This window comes from Harmonia axyridis, chromosome 1 (genome assembly GCF_914767665.1).
Source record: "Harmonia axyridis chromosome 1, icHarAxyr1.1, whole genome shotgun sequence".
Classification (NCBI taxonomy): Eukaryota; Metazoa; Arthropoda; class Insecta; order Coleoptera; family Coccinellidae; genus Harmonia; species Harmonia axyridis.
The window spans coordinates 39,246,564-39,268,659 of NC_059501.1; the positions used below are offsets into that span (position 1 = coordinate 39,246,564).

The following is a 22,096-nucleotide window of genomic DNA, read 5'->3' on the forward strand; positions in this document are numbered from 1 at the left end:
TATCTGGGAATGGAACTAGATAGCCGACTTAATTTTCACAAACACATTGAAAAAACTTTAATAAAAGCCAACGGGGCAATCAGAATCCTGTATCCTCTAATGTGCAAGAATAGCCGTATGAATCAAAAAAACAAAAAATTAATATACACCTCCTTAATAAGACCAATCATAACGTATGCGGCACCGGCCTGGTGTCACTTGAAATCATGGCCGACACGACCGTTACAAATTTTTCAAAACAGAATGCTGAGGCTTATCACTAACAAGGATAGATACACAAGAATCACAGATTTGCACGAATTAGCAGGTATTGAAACAATAAAAAATCACATAGATAGAATTTCCGCGAACTTTTACGAAAAAACGAGATACGTGAGCGATCCCGTTAACAAAATAACTTTGACTAGAAAGAACTCGAAAAACGCCAATGAAAAACATGCCCTTCCCTACGAGCATTTACCCATATTCAATAGAAAACACATTAGCTACAAAAATAGCTAACATGTAGCTAATTACTACTGTTATTGCTACTGTAATTATTGTTGTTATTGTTGATGTTATTTTTTTTATATCTCATTTTATATATTGTTGATACTGCTTAAGCCCAGGATACTGGGAAACAATGAAAACAGATTTTTCTCTACATTTTCCTGTGAATACTATGAACTTTAGTGCTAACTTAACACATAAAAAAAAAAACAAAACCTCTGAATATCTAAAGGCGTCCAGCCAAAATATTATTATTATTGTAGGTAAATCATGTATAGATAGGAACTACTAAAATATCAAACAACAAATGATGTAATACATTATAACATGTACATATTAAAATATAATAAAGACTATAAAAGCAAAGCAAAAGCAAAAGCGTCGTGCTAATAACGCGAAGGTCGCGGGTTCGATCCCCTCATGGGCCACGAAATTTTTTTCTCAAAATTAAGTCAGACGTAGAAAAAAGTTATGATCAGAATAATTGAAACTGAGTAAATATTTCTAAAATTGAATTATAAAATGGGTTTCACGATATTGGGCCACGAAATTTTTTTGTTAAAAACAAGTCAGACGAAAAAGCAAGTAGAGAACAGAATGATTGAAACTGGGTTTTTGTTTCAAAATTCAAAATGGCTATCCCTGTAAGACCAATATTCTCTAACTGGCCCATTAGCTCAGTTGGTTAGAGCGTCGTGCTAATAACGCGAAGGTCGCGGGTTCGATCCCCTCATGGGCCACGAAATATTTTTCTCAAAATTAAGTCAGACGTAAAAACAAGTTATGATCAGAATAATTGAAACTGAGTAAATATTTCTAAAATTGAATTATAAAATGGGTTTCACGATATTGGGGATATTGGGCCACGAATTTTTTTTGTTAAAATCAAGTCAGACGAAAAAGCAAGTAGGGAACAGAATGATTGAAACTGGGTTTTTGCTTCAAAATTCAAAATAGCTATCCCTTCAAGACCAAAATTCTCTAACTGGCCCATTAGGTCAGTTGGTTAGAGCGTCGTGCTAATAACGCGAAGGTCGCGGGTTCGATCCCCTCATGGGCCACGAAATTTTTTTTCTCAAAATTAAGTCAGACGTAGAAAAAATTTATGATCAGAATAATTGAAACTGAGTAAATATTTATAAAATTGAATTATAAAATGGGTTTCACGATATTGGGGATATTGGGCCACGAATTTCTTCTGTAAAAATCAAGTCAGACGAAAAAGCAAGTAGGGAACAGAATGATTGAAACTGGGTTTTTGCTTCAAAATTCAAAATAGGTCTCCCTGTAAGACCAAAATTCTCTGACTGGCCCATTAGCTCAGTTGGTTAGAGCGTCGTGCTAATAACGCGAAGGTCGCGGGTTCGATCCCCTCATGGGCCACGAAATTTTTTTCTCAAAATTAAGTCAGATGTAGAAAAAAGTTATGTGGTGGGATTCTGTAACGGCAAAGCGAAGCGAAAACGTGACGAAACGACAGTTTTGCTCGGTTCGGTATTCTGTAAAGGGATTCGGCAATAGTCGTGTTTGCCGAAGCAAAGAACGACCTCATGACGATAACGAAACATTTTAGGGTTCGTTGTCATTACGAAAAGTCCGACGACGTTTTTGATTGGTTTACTTTTACCACGTGACCAAGTCTTAAGCGTCATATTATGACACTTGAATGATTTCGATTTCGAGGTTATAATTTTGAATGTTTTGCTTCACAATATATACTAGAATTGCAAATCAACTGCACATTAATTGAGTGATATCCTTTTCTGTTCAAAAAGGAATGCTCTTCTTCTGATGGCTTCAAGATTTTTATGTGTGTAAAGTCGATTGCTCCAATTATTCCTGGTATTCCACATTTTTCAAAAAATTTCCTTTTATTTTGGGTCTTCTCAGAATCATTAGGGAATTTAATTCTTCCTTGGAATACATGGTTAATCAATTTAGTCACTTCACTAACACAACGACTGACCATGGGTTGACTTACTGCTAGCAAATATTCTTGTCCAATACCGCGTTGGTAATTTCCACTGGCAAAAAATCTCAGTTATCAATATTCGCTGTTCAAATGGCGTTCTCGTGTTCCTCCAATAATTATCCATAAATGGTTTCAATTCATCGAATAGAACGTGAACTAAATGTTTCGACAAACGGAAAACGTCTATGAATCTCTCATCCGTTAAGTTAAATGGATCACTTCTATCTCGAAGAAATCTATTCTCCTCTCTTGTAACAGTTAGACGAACTCTTCTTGAGATTTCCTCGTCGATGATCAGAATCATTGAAAACATGATGAATATTTCTTTATACCTATGCACACTATTAGTTGACTCCCCGAACTTATTTTGTAGTATGGGTAGGTTTTGTAACTGGAATAAGAATGAAGGTTTTAAATTATAATCCATTGAACGAGGTTCTATTTCGAATTTCTTCCAGTGCTCAAATAAGACTTTTTGTAATACTCAATATTTGCATTCAGGTGATGTATTCAATTAGCTAATTCATTCTTAATGATAAACTAAACAGTTTAAAATGGTATGAAACCCTTTGTTAAGTAACTTCCAATGAGAGTCATAAATCAAAATATAATTTCTGACAATACTCAAGTTGAATACTGTGGATTATTCAAAGGACATTACAGCTAGAGTCCATAAAAGGGACTCTTATCTCATTGCTCTTATTAGAGATTATCTCAGGTACCTCATATATCAAAACCTGCAGAATCCTACAGTAGCTCAAATATCTACTTATTTGCAACGTTGCCAATGTTCCTTCGTGTAAAGTCGGTAAGCTCCGACAACGAAACTAAAAGCGTAAAGATAACGAAACGATAAAGAAAAAGACGCTTACAGAATACCGCATTCGCTCCGCTTAGCTTCGCTTCGTAACGTTATCGCTTTCGTTTGCTATGATAACGGAAGTTACAGAATCCTACCCATGATCAGAATAATTGAAACTGAGTAAATATTTCTAAAATTGAATTATAAAATGGGTTTCACGATATTGGGGATATTGGGCCACGAATTTTTTCTGTTAAAGTCAAGTCAGAAGAAAAAGCAAGTAGGGAACAGAATGATTGAAACTGGGTTTTTGCTTCAAATTCAAAATAGCTATCCCTGTAATACCAAAATTATCTAACTGGCCCATTAGCTCAGTTGGTTAGAGCGTCGTGCTAATAACGCGAAGGTCGCGGGTTCGATCCCCTCATGGGCCACGAAATTTTTTTCTCAAAATAAAGTCAGACGTAGAAAAAAGTTATGATCAGAATAATTGAAACTGAGTAAATATTTCTAAAATTGAATTATAAAATGGGTTTCACAATATTGGGGATATTGGGCCACGAATTTTTTTTGTTAAAATCAAGTCAGACGAAAAAGCAAGTAGGGAACAGAATGATTGATACTGGGTTTTTGCTTCAAAATTCAAAATAGCTATCCCTGTAGGACCAAAATTCTCTAACTGGCCCATTAGCTCGGTCATGGGCCACGAAATTTTTTTCTCAAAATTAAGTCAGACGTGGAAAAAAGTTATGATCAGAATAATTGAAACTGAGTAAATATTTCTAAAATTGAATTATAAAATGGGTTTCACGATATTGGGGATATTGGGCCACGAATTTTTTTTGTTAAAATCAAGTCGGACGAAGAAGCAAGTAGGGAACAGAATGATTGAAACTGGGTTTTTGCTTCAAAATTCAAAATAGCTATCCCTGTAAGACCAATATTCTCTAACTGGCCCATTAGCTCAGTTGGTTAGAGCGTCGTGCTAATAACGCGAAGGTCGCGGGTTCGATCCCCTCATGGGCCACGAAATTTTTTTCTCAAAATTAAGTCAGACGTAGAAAAAAGTTATGATCAGAATAATTGAAACTGATTAAATTCTAAATTCTAAAATTGAATTATAAAATGGGTTTCACGATATTGGGGATATTGGGCCACGAATTTTTTTTGTTAAAATCAAGTCAGACGAAAAAGCAAGTAGGGAACAGAATGATTGATACTGGGTTTTTGCTTCAAAATTCAAAATAGCTATCCCTGTAAGACCAAAATTCTCTAACTGGCCCATTAGCTCGGTCATGGGCCACGAAATTTTTTTCTCAAAATTAAGTCAGACGTAGAAAAAAGTTATGATCAGAATAATTGAAACTGAGTAAATATTTCTAAAATTGAATTATAAAATGGGTTTCACGATATTGGGGATATTGGGCCACGAATTTTTTTTGTTAAAATCAAGTCAGACGAAGAAGCAAGTAGGGAACAGAATGATTGAAACTGGGTTTTTGCTTCAAAATTCAAAATAGCTATCCCTGTAAGACCAAAATTCTCTAACTGGCCCATTAGCTCAGTTGGTTAGAGCGTCGTGCTAATAACGCGAAGGTCGCGGGTTCGATCCCCTCATGGGCCACGAAATTTTTTTCTCTAAATTAAGTCAGACGTAGAAAAAAGTTATGATCAGAATAATTGAAACTGAGTAAATATTTCTAAAATTGAATTATAAAATGGGTTTCACGATATTGGGGATATTGGGCCACGAATTTTTTTTGTTAAAATCAAGTCAGACGAAGAAGCAAGTAGGGAACAGAATGATTGAAACTGGGTTTTTGCTTCAAAATTCAAAATAGCTATCCCTGTAAGACCAAAATTCTCTAACTGGCCCATTAGCTCAGTTGGTTAGAGCGTCGTGCTAATAACGCATTCCCAATGAGACACCGAACAGGTAAGACGTGTCTTGAACGCTCCGTAAGTACTTGAGCCAGTAGTGTAAGTACCTGAGTATCCATTGTGAATAGTCAGAAAACCAACCTGAATTCCAAACGAAAGTTTAAAGTGAACAGTGACAGTGACATTACTTCAAGTAAAGTGCTGAAAAGAAAACCTTATAAAATGGGGACCAAACCCCCCAAAATGGACAACGAAAAAAAGAGAAAAATAACCGTATTTTCTCTAAGCCCTGAAAAAGTTGATGGAAAAACGAACTTAGCAGCCGAAATGGAAAACCGAAGGAAGAAGATAAAGGATATGATAAATCCGACGCAAACCCACCCCGGAGGTGCTAAACAACCTTCGAACACATCAACCGAAGTAGTAGAAGCAGAAGAACCAATAGCGACTACTAATCGATTTAAAAAACTGCACGTGGAAGAAACCAAGATGCAAATAGATGACAGCGAATCAACAAAAATAAAACCTCCTCCTATAGTTCTTCAAGGACTTATTGATGATCATAACCAAACCGTTAAAAGAATAGCGGAACGAATTGAAAACAAACGTTTCCACATAAGATACGGACGGGAGTCCTCGAACATTTATACAAATAAATTGGAAGACCATAAAAAACTAAAGGAATATTTCCTAAATCTTGGACAAAAGTTCCACTCGTACACATTGAAAAATGAAAAAACTCATGCTCATGTACTCAAAGGACTAAATTCCAATATTGAAATCCCAGAAATAATAGATGAACTGAAGGACATCTATGAAATAGACGTGAAAGACATCTACAAAATGAGAGGCACACGAAATCCGATGTTCCTCGTCATAACCAGCAGCCAAGTGACACTCAAACAATTGAAAAGAGAAGTGCGAACACTGTGTTACACCGTGATACATTGGGAAAGGCAATATAGGACCAAACAAATGACTATATGCAAGAGGTGCCAACAATGGGGACACGCAAGAAGTAACTGCTATAGAGCATACAAATGTTTACTGTGTGCGGACGAACATGCCACAGCAGAATGCACCAAACCCGCGGGAGAAAAAGATAAGTGCGCGAATTGCCAAGGCGAACATCGGGCAAATAGTGTTGAATGTGAAGTGTACCAGAGAATTCTACAAAGCAGAATATCCAGGAACCAGCCACAACCTACGAGGAAAACTACATACGTTGAAGCTCCACTACCAGCAGTAAACGTATGGGAAGAGAGAAGAAAAAAAATAAACGAAATAAGAAGCTCCCAACCAGATGCTGCTAGGACTAATACAGATAATTTGAATATGGGTAATACTGCTCAAAGCCCGCTTTTAGATTTAAAAAATGAAATGGACAAACTAAACCAACATATCAATATAAATAAATTCTTGCTAGAAATCCGCGCACTTAACCAAAAAATGGATAAATGCACTAATTTCAAAGAAAAATTCTTAATATTCAACGACTTCCTAGAAAATCTTCCTAGTCATGGTTTTTAAATCCCAAAAACAGTTAAATCTAACAACCTGGAATTCCAATGGAATTCGATACAAACATAATGAAATTGCACATTTTCTTGAAGAACATTCAATACATATTTTTTTCATAAATGAAACTAGACTAATAAAAACAGACAAATTTAAGATGAAGGAATTCCACGTTGTTAGAAGGAATCGCTCAGGTAACACTAGACACGGGGGTATCCTTATCCTTGTTAGAAAAGATATTCCGTTCAAAGAACTCCCGGAAATTTCTTGCACATTAGAGAATGCCGGTATACAATTAGCCAACGGTCTTAAACTTATCTCCATCTACAACAGACCAACCAATAACTTCGGTGAAAGCGATCTCGAAGAACTATTAAAAACTAATAAAACCATTGTTGTAGGAGATTTCAACGCTAGACACGGACTCTGGGGCTGTGTTTCAAACAATACCAACGGACTCACTCTTTTCGAATACTTAGAAAATAGACAAAACTGCATCATCCATCATCCTTCCGAACCTACGCATTATCCGCCTAACAATAATACCCCTTCAATAATTGACCTCATAGTAGCCCGAATGGTACCCAACATAAGTACCCCTGAATCATTACCTGACCTTCCCTCAGATCATAACGTAGTAACTTTCACTTTAACTAGTACCTGTAGAGTTGATATTTCCAAGAAAATCTTTGATTATTCGACCACAGATTGGAATGAATATCGAAGAATTCTTAACAATAAAATCGTCATAAATAACAATATTGACTCGATAGAGAAACTTGAGGAGGAGGTAACAAAATTCACGGAAAATTTAATTCACACCAGGAACCGAACCACTAAATTGAAGATCATTTATCCATACAAAGACGACCTCTCACCAGAAATAAAGAACCTAATTCAATTAAGGAATCAAACACGTAAACGCTGGCAGCGATATCGGAACCCTCATGATAACGACCTAAGCAAACTTTTAACATCGCGAATAAGAATCAAAATTGGCGAATATAAAAATGAAACAATGGGAAAGAAACTATCCAAATTAAATCCATCAAATGGTTCCTTGTGGAAATTCACGAAATTCTTGAAAAAGAAACCACAAGAAATACCAACTCTTTCAAGTGACACTATCGATTACATAACAGACGAACAAAAAACGGAACTTTTGGCAGAAACCTATGAGAAGATACATGACATAGGTCCGACAAACAGCTCCGAAGATAAAAAAATCATAGAAATTGTAGAAAATTACTTAAGTAGCCATACCAGTACTAATAATGAATCGAAAAAGTTTCATACCAACCCACTAGAAATAAAAAACATTATTAACAACTTAGCAAATAACAAATCTCCAGGAATAGACGAAATTGATAACAAACTGATCAAAAACCTCACTAAAAAGGCAATCGTGCAACTCAATTATATAATCAACGCCATAATCGACTTGCAACACTGGCCGAATACATGGAAAATTGGACTAGTTGTTCCTATACATAAAAGTAGTAGCGACAAAAAATCACCACTTAATTACAGACCGATCAGTCTGTTATCAACGCTCAGTAAAATCTCCGAAAAAATTATTCTCAAAATACTAACAAAAACACTCAAACACACGGAATTGCATGATCCGTATCAATTTGGGTTCAAAGAAAAACATAGTTCCACACACCAAATCTGTAGAATAGTAATAGACATTATCAACGAATTCAACAAAAAAAAGAACACAGCCATGCTTTTTCTAGACATAGAGAAAGCATTTGACAGGGTCTGGATCCAAGGTCTCACTTACAAAATGATAAAACTCGGACTTCCCTACTTTATCATCAAACTTATAAATTCATACCTTTCGAACAGAAAATACGTAGTAAAAATGGGCAATAAACTATCGTCCATCAAAAAAATTAAATCAGGTGTACCTCAAGGAAGCGTCCTTGGACCCAGACTCTTTAAACTCTACATACACGACCTTCCAGGTTTTCCAAACACAAAAATGGCGCTATTCGCAGACGACACTGCATTATACGCTCACTCCTTTCATTCGGCAATAGCGAACAGATTGCTACAATATAATATCGACAAACTAACCGAATTTTACAAAACCTGGAAGATCAGAGTAAATGAGAAAAAAACCGAACAGATCGTGTTTAGCCGAAAACTAAACGACAACAAAATCTCAATTCCTCTTAAACTTAACAACCATCCAATCACAGTTAATAATACGGTTAAATATCTGGGAATGGAACTAGATAGCCGACTTAATTTTCACAAACACATTGAAAAAACTTTAATAAAAGCCAACGGGGCAATCAGAATCCTGTATCCTCTAATGTGCAAGAATAGCCGTATGAATCAAAAAAATAAAAAATTAATATACACTTCCTTAATAAGACCAATCATAACGTATGCGGCACCGGCCTGGTGTCACTTGAAATCATGGCCGACACGACCGTTACAAATTTTTCAAAACAGAATGCTGAGGCTTATCACTAACAAGGATAGATACACAAGAATCACAGATTTGCACGAATTAGCAGGTATTGAAACAATAAAAAATCACATAGATAGAATTTCCGCGAACTTTTACAAAAAAACGAGATACGTGAGCGATCCCGTTAACAAAATAACTTTGACTAGAAAGAACTCGAAAAACGCCAATGAAAAACATGCCCTTCCCTACGAGCATTTACCCATATTCAATAGAAAACACATTAGCTACAAAAATAGCTAACATGTAGCTAATTACTACTGTTATTGCTACTGTAATTATTGTTGTTTTTGTTGTTGTTATTGTTGATGTTATTTTTTATATCTCATTTTATATTTTGTTGATACTGCTTAAGCCCAGGATACTGGGAAACAATGAAAACAGGTTTTTCTCTACATTTTCCTGTGAATACTATGAACTTTAGTGCTAACTTAACACATAAAAAAAAACAAAACCTCTGAATATCTAAAGGCGTCCAGCCAAAATATTATTATTATTGTAGGTAAATCATGTATAGATAGGAACTACTAAAATATCAAACAACAAATGATGTAAACCATTATAACATGTACATATTAAAATATAATAAAGACTATAAAAGCAAAAAAAAAGTCGTGCTAATAACGCGAAGGTCGCGGGTTCGATCCCCTCATGGGTCACGAAATTTTTTTCTCAAAATTAAGTCAGACGTAGAAAAAAGTTATGATCAGAATAATTGAAACTGAGTAAACATTTCTAAAATTGAATTATAAAATGGGTTTCACGATATTGGGGATATTGGGCCACGAATTTTTTCTGTTAAAATCAAGTCAGACGAAAAAGCAAGTAGAGAACAGAATGATTGAAACTGGGTTTTTGCTTCAAAATTCAAAATAGGTCTCCCTGTAAGACCAAACTTCTCCAACTGGCTCATTAGCTCAGTTGGTTAGAGCGTCGTGCTAATAACGCGAAGGTCGCGGGTTCGATCCCCTCATGGGCCACGAAATTTTGTTCTCAAAATTAAGTCAGACGTAGAAAAAAGTTATGATCAGAATAATTGAAACTGAGTAAATATTTCTAAAATTGAATTATGAAATGGGTTTCACGATATTGGGGATATTGGGCCACGAATTTCTTCTGTTAAAATCAAGTCAGACGAAAAAGCAAGTAGGGAACAGAATGATTGAAACTGGGTTTTTGCTTCAAAATTCAAAAAAGGTCTCCCTGTTTGACCAAAATTCTCTAACTGGCCCATTAGCTCAGTTGGTTAGAGTGTCGTGCTAATAACGCGAAAGTCGCGGGTTCGATCCCCTCATGGGCCACGAAATTTTTTTTCTCAAAATTAAGTCAGACGTAGAAAAAAGTTATGATCAGAATAATTGAAACTGAGTAAATATTTCTAAAATTGAATTCAAAAATGGGTTTCACGATATTGGGGATATTGGGCCACGAATTTCTTCTGTTAAAATCAAGTCAGACGAAAAAGCAAGTAGGGAACAGAATGATCGAAACTGGGTTTTTGCTTCAAAATTCAAAATAGCTATCCCTGTAAGACCAAAATTCTCTAACTGGCCCATTAGCTCAGTTGGTTAGAGCGTCGTGCTAATAACGCGAAGGTCGCGGGTTCGATCCCCTCATGGGCCACGAAATCTTTTTCTCAAAATTAAGTCAGACGTAGAAAAAAGTTATGATCAGAATAATTGAAACTGAGTAAATATTTCTAAAATTGAATTATAAAATGGGTTTCACGATATTGGGGATATTGGGCCACGAAATTTTTTTGTTAAAATCAAGTCAGACGAAAAAGCAAGTAGGGAACAGAATGATTGAAACTGGGTTTTTGCTTCAAAATTCAAAATAGCTATCCCTGTAAGACCAAAATTCTCTAACTGGCCCATTAGCTCAGTTGGTTAGAGCGTCGTGCTAATAACGCGAAGGTCGCGGGTTCGATCCCCTCATGGGCCACGAAATCTTTTTCTCAAAATTAAGTCAGACGTAGAAAAAAGTTATGATCAGAATAATTGAAACTGAGTAAATATTTCTAAAATTGAATTATGAAATGGGTTTCACGATATTGGGGATATTGGGCCACGAATTTCTTCTGTTAAAATCAAGTCAGACGAAAAAGCAAGTAGGGAACAGAATGATTGAAACTGGGTTTTTGCTTCAAAATTCAAAAAAGGTCTCCCTGTTTGACCAAAATTCTCTAACTGGCCCATTAGCTCAGTTGGTTAGAGCGTCGTGCTAATAACGCGAAGGTCGCGGGTTCGATCCCCTCATGGGCCACGAAATTTTTTTCTCAAAATTAAGTCAGACGTAGAAAAAAGTTATGATCAGAATAATTGAAACTGAGTAAATATTTCTAAAATTGAATTATAAAATGGGTTTCACGATATTGGGGATATTGGGCCACGAATTTTTTTTGTTAAAATCAAGTCAGACGAAGAAGCAAGTAGGGAACAGAATGATTGAAACTGGGTTTTTGCTCCAAAATTCAAAATAGCTATCCCTGTAAGACCAAAATTCTCTAACTGGCCCATTAGCTCAGTTGGTTAGAGCGTCGTGCTAATAACGCGAAGGTCGCGGGTTCGATCCCCTCATGGGCCACGAAATTTTTTTTCTCAAAATTAAGTCAGACGTAGAAAAAAGTTATGATCAGAATAATTGAAACTGAGTAAATATTTCTAAAATTGAATTATAAAATGGGTTTCACGATATTGGGGATATTGGGCCACGAATTCCTTCTGTTAAAATCAAGTCAGACGAAAAAGCAAGTAGGGAACAGAATGAATGAAACTGGGTTTTTGCTTCAAAATTCAAAATAGCTATCCCTGTAAGACCTAACTTCTCTAACTGGCCCATTAGCTCAGTTGGTTAGAGCGTCGTGCTAATAACGCGAAGGTCGCGGGTTTGATCCCCTCATGGGCCACGAAATTTTTTTCTCAAAATTAAGTCAGACGTGGAAAAAAGTTATGATCAGAATAATTGAAACTGAGTAAATATTTCTAAAATTGAATTATAAAATGGGTTTCACGATATTGGGGATATTGGGTCACGAATTTTTTCTGTTAAAATCAAGTCAGACGAAAAAGCAAGTAGAGAACAGAATGATGGAAACCTGGGTTTCTGCTTCAGAATTCAAAATAGGTCTCCCTGTAAGACCAAAATTCTCTAACTGGCCCATTAGCTCAGTTGGTAAGAGCGTCGTGCTAATAATTCCCAATGAGACACCGAACAGGTAAGACGTGTCTTGAACGCTCCGTAAGTACTTGAGCCAGTAGTGTAAGTACCTGAGTATCCATTGTGAATAGTCAGAAAACCAACCTGAATTCCAAACGAAAGTTTAAAGTGAACAGTGACAGTGACATTACTTCAAGTAAAGTGCTGAAAAGAAAACCTTATAAAATGGGGACCAAACCCCCCAAAATGGACAACGAAAAAAAGAGAAAAATAACCGTATTTTCTCTAAGCCCTGAAAAAGTTGATGGAAAAACGAACTTAGGAGCCGAAATGGAAAACCGAAGAAAGAAGATAAAGGACATGATAAATCCGACGCAAACCCACCCCGGAGGTGCTAAACAACCTTCGAACACATCAACCGAAGTAGTAGAAGCAGAAGAACCAATAGCGACTACTAATCGATTTAAAAATCTGCACGTGGAAGAAACCAAGATGCAAATAGATGACAGCGAATCAACAAAAATAAAACCTCCTCCTATAGTTCTTCAAGGAGTTATTGATGATCATAACCAAACCGTTAAAAGAATAGCGGAACGAATTGGAAACAAAAGTTTCCACATAAGATACGGACGGGAGTCCTCGAACATTTATACGAATAAATTGGAAGTCCATAAAAAACTAAAGGAATATTTCCTAAATCTTGGACAAAAGTTCCACTCGTACACATTAAAAAATGAAAAAACTCATGCTCATGTACTCAAAGGACTAAATTCCAATATTGAAATCCCAGAAATAATAGATGAACTGAAGAACATCTATGAAATAGACGTGAAAGACATCTACAAAATGAGAGGCACACGAAATCCGATGTTCCTCGTCATAACCAGCAGCCAAGTGACACTCAAACAATTGAAAAGAGAAGTGCGAACACTGTGTTACACCGTGATACATTGGGAAAGGCAATATAGGACCAAACAAATGACTATATGCAAGAGGTGCCAACAATGGGGACACGCAAGAAGTAACTGCTATAGAGCATACAAATGTTTACTGTGTGCGGACGAACATGCCACAGCAGAATGCACCAAACCCGCGGGAGAGAAAGATAAGTGCGCGAATTGCCAAGGCGAACATCGGGCAAATAGTGTTGAATGTGAAGTGTACCAGAGAATTCTACAAAGCAGAATATCCAGGAACCAGCCACAACCTACGAGGAAATCTACATACGTTGAAGCTCCACTACCAGCAGTAAACGTATGGGAAGAGAGAAGAAAAAAAATAAACGAAATAAGAAGCTCCCAACCAGATGCTGCTAGGACTAATACAGATAATTTGAATATGGGTAATACTGCTCAAAGCCCGCTTTTAGATTTGAAAAATGAAATGGACAAACTGAACCAACATATCAATATAAATAAATTCTTGCTAGAAATCCGCGCACTTAACCAAAAAATGGATAAATGCACTAATTTCAAAGAAAAATTCTTAATATTCAACGACTTCCTAGAAAATCTTCCTAGTCATGGTTTTTAAATCCCAAAAACAGTTAAATCTAGCAACCTGGAATTCCAATGGAATTCGATACAAACATAATGAAATTGCACATTTTCTTGAAGAACATTCAATACATATTTTTTTCATAAATGAAACTAGACTAATAAAAACAGACAAATTTAAGATGAAGGAATTCCACGTTGTTAGAAGGGATCGCTCAGGTAACACTAGACACGGGGGTATCCTTATCCTTGTTAGAAAAGATATTCCGTTCAAAGAACTCCCGGAAATTTCTTGCACATTAGAGAATGCCGGTATACAATTAGCCAACGGTCTTAAACTTATCTCCATCTACAACAGACCAACCAATAACTTCGGTGAAAGCGATCTCGAAGAACTATTAAAAACTAATAAAACCATTGCTGTAGGAGATTTCAACGCTAGACACGGACTCTGGGGCTGTGTTTCAAACAATACCAACGGACTCACTCTTTTCGAATACTTAGAAAATAGACAAAACTGCATCATCCATCATCCTTCCGAACCTACGCATTATCCGCCTAACAATAATACCCCTTCAATAATTGACCTCATAGTAGCCCGAATGGTACCCAACATAAGTACCCCTGAATCATTACCTGACCTTCCCTCAGATCATAACGTAGTAACTTTCACTTTAACTAGTACCTGTAGAGTTGATATTTCCAAGAAAATCTTTGATTATTCGACCACAGATTGGAATGAATATCGAAGAATTCTTAACAATAAAATCGTCATAAATAACAATATTGACTCGATAGAGAAACTTGAGGAGGAGGTAACAAAATTCACGGAAAATTTAATTCACACCAGGAACCGAACCACTAAATTGAAGATCATTTATCCATACAAAGACGACCTCTCACCAGAAATAAAGAACCTAATTCAATTAAGAAATCGAACACGTAAACGCTGGCAGCGATATCGGAACCCTCATGATAACGACCTAAGCAAACTTTTAACATCGCGAATAAGAATCAAAATTGGCGAATATAAAAATGAAACAATGGGAAAGAAACTATCCAAATTAAATCCATCAAATGGTTCCTTGTGGAAATTCACGAAATTCTTGAAAAAGAAACCACAAGAAATACCAACTCTTTCAAGTGACTCTATCGATTACATAACAGACGAACAAAAAACGGAACTTTTGGCAGAAACCTATGAGAAGATACATGACATAGGTCCGACAAACAGCTCCGAAGATAAAAAAATCATAGAAATTGTAGAAAATTACTTAAGTAGCCATACCAGTACTAATAATGAATCGAAAAAGTTTCATACCAACCCACTAGAAATAAAAAACATTATTAACAACTTAGCAAATAACAAATCCCCAGGAATAGACGAAATTGATAACAAACTGATCAAAAACCTCACTAAAAAGGCAATCGTGCAACTCAATTATATAATCAACGCCATAATCGACTTGCAACACTGGCCGAATACATGGAAAATTGGACTAGTTGTTCCTATACATAAAAGTAGTAGCGACAAAAAATCACCACTTAATTACAGACCGATCAGTCTGTTATCAACGCTCAGTAAAATCTCCGAAAAAATTATTCTCAAAATACTAACAAAAACACTCAAACACACGGAATTGCATGATCCGTATCAATTTGGGTTCAAAGAAAAACATAGTTCCACACACCAAATCTGTAGAATAGTAATAGACATTATCAACGAATTCAACAAAAAAAAGAACACAGCCATGCTTTTTCTAGACATAGAGAAAGCATTTGACAGGGTCTGGATCCAAGGTCTTACTTACAAAATGATAAAACTCGGACTTCCCTACTTTATCATCAAACTAATAAATTCATACCTTTCGAACAGAAAATACGTAGTAAAAATCGGCAATAAACTATCGTCCATCAAAAAAATTAAATCAGGTGTACCTCAAGGAAGCGTCCTTTAACCTCTACATACACGACCTTCCAGGTTTTCCAAACACAAAAATGGCGCTATTCGCAGACGACACTGCATTATACGCTCACTCCTTTCATTCGGCAATAGCGAACAGATTGCTACAATATAACGTCGATAAACTAACCGAATTTTACAAAACCTGGAAGATCAGAGTAAACGAGAAAAAAACCGAACAGATCGTGTTTAGCCGAAAACTAAACGACAACAAAATTTCAATTCCTCTTAAACTCAACAACCATCCAATCACAGTTAATAACACGGTTAAATATCTGGGAATGGAACTAGATAGCCGACTTAATTTTCACAAGCACATTGAAAAAACTTTAATAAAAGCCAACGGGGCAATCAGAATCCTGTATCCTCTAATGTGCAAGAATAGCCATATGAACCAAAAAAATAAAAAATTAATATACACCTCCTTAATAAGACCAATCATAACTTATGCGGCACCGGCCTGGTGTCACTTGAAATCATGGCCGACACGACCGTTACAAATTTTTCAAAACAGAATGCTGAGGCTTATCACTAACAAGGATAGATACACAAGAATCACAGATTTGCATGAATTAGCAGGTATTGAAACAATAAAAAATCACATAGATAGAATTTCCGCGAACTTTTACGAAAAAACGAGATACGTGAGCGATCCCGTTAACAAAATAACTTTGACTAGAAAGAACTCGAAAAACATGCCCTTCCCTACGAGCATTTACCCATATTCAATAGAAAACACATTAGCTACAAAAATAGCTAACATGTAGCTAATTACTACTGTTATTGCTACTGTAATTATTGTTGTTTTTGTTGTTGTTATTGTTGATGTTATTTTTTATATCTCATTTTATATATTGTTGATACTGCTTAAGCCCAGGATACTGGGAAACAATGAAAACAGGTTTTTCTCTACATTTTCCTGTGAATACTATGAACTTTAGTGCTAACTTAACACATAAAAAAAAACAAAACCTCTGAATATCTAAAGGCGTCCAGCCAAAATATTATTATTATTGTAGGTAAATCATGTATAGATAGGAACTACTAAAATATCAAACAACAAATGATGTAAACCATTATAACATGTACATATTAAAATATAATAAAGACTATAAAAGCAAAAAAAAAGTCGTGCTAATAACGCGAAGGTCGCGGGTTCGATCCCCTCATGGGCCACGAAATTTTTTTCTCAAAATTAAGTCAGACGTAGAAAAAAGTTATGATCAGAATAATTGAAACTGAGTAAATATTTCTAAAATTGAATTATAAAATGGGTTTCACGATATTGGGGATATTGGGCCACGAATTTTTTCTGTTAAAATCAAGTCAGACGAAAAAGCAAGTAGAGAACAGAATGATTGAAACTGGGTTTTTGCTTCAATATTCAAAATAGGTCTCCCTGTAAGACCAAAATTCTCTAACTGGCCCATTAGCTCAGTTGGTTAGAGCGTCGTGCTAATAACGCGAAGGTCGCGGGTTCGATCCCCTCATGGGCCACGAAATTTTTTTCTCTAAATTAAGTCAGACGTAGAAAAAAGTTATGATCAGAATAATTGAAACTGAGTAAATATTTCTAAAATTGAATTCAAAAATGGGTTTCACGATATTGGGGATATTGGGCCACGAATTTTTTCTGTTAAAATCAAGTCAGACGAAAAAGCAAGTAGAGAACAGAATGATTGAAACTGGTTTTTTGCTTCAAAATTCAAAATGGCTATCCCTGTAAGACCAAAATTCTCTAACTGGCCCATTAGCTCAGTTGGTTAGAGCGTCGTGCTAATAACGCGAAAGGCCATCCATCAAAAAAATTAAATCAAGTGTACCTCAAGGAAGCGTCCTTGGACCAAGACTCTTTAACCTCTACATACACGACCTTCCAGGTTTTCCAAACACAAAAATGGCTCTATTCGCAGACGATACTGCATTATACGCTCACTCCTTTCATTCGGCAATAGCGAACAGATTGCTACAATATAATATCGACAAACTAACCGAATTCTACAAAACCTGGAAGATCAGAGTAAATGAGAAAAAAACCGAACAGATCGTGTTTAGCCGAAAACTAAACGACAACAAAATCTCAATTCCTCTTAAACTTAACAACCATCCAATCACAGTTAATAATACGGTCAAATATCTGGGAATGGAACTAGATAGCCGACTTAATTTTCACAAACACATTGAAAAAACTTTAATAAAAGCCAACGGGGCAATCAGAATCCTGTATCCTCTAATGTGCAAGAATAGCCGTATGAATCAAAAAAATAAAAAATTAATATACACCTCCTTAATAAGACCAATCATAACGTATGCGGCACCGGCCTGGTGTCACTTGAAATCATGGCCGACACGACCGTTACAAATTTTTCAAAACAGAATGCTGAGGCTCATCACTAACAAGGATAGATACACAAGAATCACAGATTTGCACGAATTAGCAGGTATTGAAACAATAAAAAATCACATAGATAGAATTTCCGCGAACTTTTACGAAAAAACGAGATACGTGAGCGATCCCGTTAACAAAATAACTTTGACTAGAAAGAACTCGAAAAACGCCAATGAAAAACATGCCCTTCCCTACGAGCATTTACCCATATTCAATAGAAAACACATTAGCTACAAAAATAGCTAACATGTAGCTAATTACTACTGTTATTGCTACTGTAATTATTGTTGTTTTTGTTGTTGTTATTGTTGATGTTATTTTTTATATCTCATTTTATATATTGTTGATACTGCTTAAGCCCAGGATACTGGGAAACAATGAAAACAGGTTTTTCTCTACATTTTCCTGTGAATACTATGAACTTTAGTGCTAACTTAACGCATAAAAAAAAACAAAACCTCTGAATATCTAAAGGCGTCCAGCCAAAATATTATTATTATTGTAGGTAAATCATGTATACATAGGAACTACTAAAATATCAAACGACAAATGATGTAAACCATTATAACATGTACATATTAAAATATAATAAAGACTATAAAAGCAAAGCAAGCAAAGCTAATAACGCGAAGGTCGCGGGTTCGATCCCCTCATGGGCCACGAAATTTTTTTCTCAAAATTAAGTCAGACGTAGAAAAAAGTTATGATCAGAATAATTGAAACTGAGTAAACATTTCTAAAATTGAATTATAAAATGGGTTTCACGATATTGGGGATATTGGGCCACGAATTTTTTCTGTTAAAATCAAGTCAGACGAAAAAGCAGGTAGAGAACAGAATGATTGAAACTGGGTTTTTGCTTCAAAATTCAAAATAGGTCTCCCTGTTAGACCAAAATTCTCTAACTGGCCCATTAGCTCAGTTGGTTAGAGCGTCGTGCTAATAACGCGAAGGTCGCGGGTTCGATCCCCTCATGGGCCACGTTATTTTTTCTCAAAATTAAGTCAGACGTAGAAAAAAGTTATGATCAGAATAATTGAAACTGAGTAAATATTTCTAAAATTGAATTATAAAATGGGTTTCACGATATTGGGGATATTGGGCCACGAATTTTTTCTGTTAAAATCAAGTCAGACGAAAAAGCAGGTAGAGAACAGAATGATTGAAACTGGGTTTTTGCTTCAAAATTCAAAATAGGTCTCCCTGTTAGACCAAAATTCTCTAACTGGCCCATTAGCTCAGTTGGTTAGAGCGTCGTGCTAATAACGCGAAGGTCGCGGGTTCGATCCCCTCATGGGCCACGAAATTCTTTTCTCTAAATTAAGTCAGACGTAGAAAAAAGTTATGATCAGAATAATTGAAACTGAGTAAATATTTCTAAAATTGAATTATAAAATGGGTTTCACGATATTGGGGATATTGGGCCACAAAATTTTTTTGTTAAAATCAAGTCAGACGAAAAAGTAAGTAGAGAACAGAATGATTGAAACTGGGTTTTTGCTTCAAAATTCAAAATAGGTCTCCCTGTAAGACCAAAATTCTCTAACTGGCCCATTAGCTCAGTTGGTTAGAGCGTCGTGCTAATAACGCGAAGGTCGCGGGTTCGATATCTCATTAGCTCTGATCCCAAAATTATAATCATATTCGCCCACAACATTTGAGATAGGTAACAACAAGGAAATTGAGTATTTGCAGTTTATCAACATTGAATTTCGATTAGAGGATTGAATTCTTCCAGATTAAGAAGATATATTGCGCAACTACTGCACAAAGCGGATTGAAAAAGATATTTACGTATCAAATTGTGAATTAATTACACGCTTGAAATGTTCTGTCGAATAAATAAAAAACCAACTCCATTAATTTTGTCTTTCACTTTATTGTATCAATAAAATTACATGAACCTTTCAATAAAATTAAAATATTCATAGTTTTGATAAAAACAACTTTCCTGAATACTTCAGAATTTGTTTGAGAAGATAACAAGATACAATACCCAGAAATTCAATCATCTCAAAAATTTTGGTCAAAATTTTGACCAAAATTCATTTAAACAGAAGGAGATTCATTCCAGCAATTGGTCGATTTGCCAATAAGTAATGACCCAGTAAGAAGCTTCATTATTTCCTCTAAAGCTACGGTTTCCTAGAAAAGCGGTGGCGTTATCTAGCGGCCGTAATATAACGTTGGGTGATGTCTACCATACGTTCTCTATGAATAACATCGGGGTAGGTTTCCTAGAGTACGTTGAGTGTCACCGTAACGTCAAATAGCGGTGCCGTCAGTTGCATGACGGCCGTCATAGCGGTGGTGAACAGTAGTTCAACGTTTTTCGCGTGTAGCGGTGCGCATACAATGAGTGGAAACGTGAATTGGACGAGTGAAAATGATGAACAATTGATTGATTTTGTCAAGAATCATGAAGCTTTATATAATATAAAATGCAAAGAGTATAGACAAGCCCAGATGAAGCACAATTTGTGGAATACATAATCAAATAACACTGGTGTTAAGCGAAAGTATTGCCTAAATTTTTCGTCATTACACTGCAGATGGCGACGCACTAAAATTCGAAATGCACCCTCAGTTTCACGATTTTTGAACATGACACTCTCCTCCAAACGATTGTTTTCGTCTTCTGATGACTCTTCATCATCCAAAATTACTAATAATGCTATGTCCAAACCGTCCATTTTTCACCAGTGCACAATCTACTACTCTCGAGTGAGTATTGACCACTGAGTGACGATTGAATACGGTCGGACTACTTCCTAGGAAACCACAGGTTGGTCACCGCAAAGACGGTCGTTATTAACCACCGCAAAATGACGGCCGCTAGATAACGGCACCGCTTTTCTAGGAAACCGTAGCTTTACTAATGATTCCAAAGGTGATTTAAAAAAAAAAACTGAAAGCTAAGTGCCACGAAATGGCGAATGCGCTGGTTCCTTCTCCATTCAATTTTTCAACTTGTATTTATTCTGGCATTTATCATACGACGGAAGTCAGCTTGTCACCAGTTCCATGGCAATTGAATGACATGTTCATACTGATGCACACTTAGAAACCAACATTTGTTTTTAAGTGCACAGAAATTATTTATTTATCACTTATTTTATTAGTCATGTGGCTTAAAGGTTAATTAGGTCAATGTTTTTATACCTGCGATAACTTTATTCAACGTTGTTCTGAAAACATATTTCATATCCAGCACCCCTAAAGAACAAGGTTTTCTGCAGAGAACTTGTTCTCACTGTGCAAATATTGAAGTTATTTCCTGACATAAACATTTCATCTTATTTCTAAGAAATCTTAAAAATCTCGTAAATTAGGGTTAAATTAACCTTTTCGATATTTTTTTCCACATGTAACTATTTCAATTCATTTCGCACGACTAACTACAGGTAGTCATTCTGTTACATTTGAAGTCTATTTCTTATATTTCCTTGTGTATGGACACAAACAACTATTATTCTGCACTACTCATATCCCATGATATGAGCAATAGTTGAAACAATGATTGTATTGAAGACTTGTCTATCAGCCCACTCTGACAAAAAAGCAGAAATACGAGCATAATGAATTTTTTTCCTCCAATTTCCTTCACATTTGATCAATTTGCCGAGAATAGCTCAACTGTGGGTCATCTATGAGACATATTCTATATTCACTCAATTAATACATGATTTCAAATTTCATTCAGATAATTTTTTTTTCAATCTATTCAGTTTTAATCTATTTTTACAGAGCCAGTCATAAAGTAAGTTCATGTCAGAATAAATTTTATCAGTCACCCCCAAAAAGTTCTTTCCTGCTACACTTAAAACTGTATAATCAGTAAACAATTCAACAAATGACTTCTTCAACACTGTATTAATATCATCGACATAAACTATGAAGAGAAGAGGAACTAGAATTTTCCACTGCGGTACACCTAAACTACTG

General features: G+C 35.8%; 1 protein-coding gene and 14 non-coding genes across 17 annotated transcripts in view; all 15 read left to right on the forward strand.

Moving 5' to 3' along the window:
• The window catches only part of LOC123671355 (nephrin), a 494,576-nt gene that overhangs the window by 379,558 nt on the left and 92,922 nt on the right, over positions 1–22,096 (forward strand). The gene's annotated exons all lie outside the window — the stretch shown is intronic.
• Positions 1,156–1,229, forward strand: Trnai-aau. Its single transcript has one exon. It is a non-coding gene; the product is annotated as a tRNA-Ile (tRNA).
• Positions 1,799–1,872, forward strand: Trnai-aau. The gene has a single exon. It is a non-coding gene; the product is annotated as a tRNA-Ile (tRNA).
• Trnai-aau lies at positions 3,624–3,697 on the forward strand. Its single transcript has one exon. It is a non-coding gene; the product is annotated as a tRNA-Ile (tRNA).
• Trnai-aau lies at positions 4,217–4,290 on the forward strand. The gene has a single exon. It is a non-coding gene; the product is annotated as a tRNA-Ile (tRNA).
• Trnai-aau lies at positions 4,814–4,887 on the forward strand. Its single transcript has one exon. It is a non-coding gene; the product is annotated as a tRNA-Ile (tRNA).
• Trnai-aau lies at positions 10,051–10,124 on the forward strand. Its single transcript has one exon. It is a non-coding gene; the product is annotated as a tRNA-Ile (tRNA).
• Positions 10,694–10,767, forward strand: Trnai-aau. The gene has a single exon. It is a non-coding gene; the product is annotated as a tRNA-Ile (tRNA).
• Trnai-aau lies at positions 11,015–11,088 on the forward strand. The gene has a single exon. It is a non-coding gene; the product is annotated as a tRNA-Ile (tRNA).
• Positions 11,336–11,409, forward strand: Trnai-aau. Its single transcript has one exon. It is a non-coding gene; the product is annotated as a tRNA-Ile (tRNA).
• Trnai-aau lies at positions 11,657–11,730 on the forward strand. Its single transcript has one exon. It is a non-coding gene; the product is annotated as a tRNA-Ile (tRNA).
• On the forward strand, positions 11,979–12,052 carry Trnai-aau. The gene has a single exon. It is a non-coding gene; the product is annotated as a tRNA-Ile (tRNA).
• On the forward strand, positions 17,186–17,259 carry Trnai-aau. Its single transcript has one exon. It is a non-coding gene; the product is annotated as a tRNA-Ile (tRNA).
• On the forward strand, positions 19,059–19,132 carry Trnai-aau. Its single transcript has one exon. It is a non-coding gene; the product is annotated as a tRNA-Ile (tRNA).
• Trnai-aau lies at positions 19,379–19,452 on the forward strand. Its single transcript has one exon. It is a non-coding gene; the product is annotated as a tRNA-Ile (tRNA).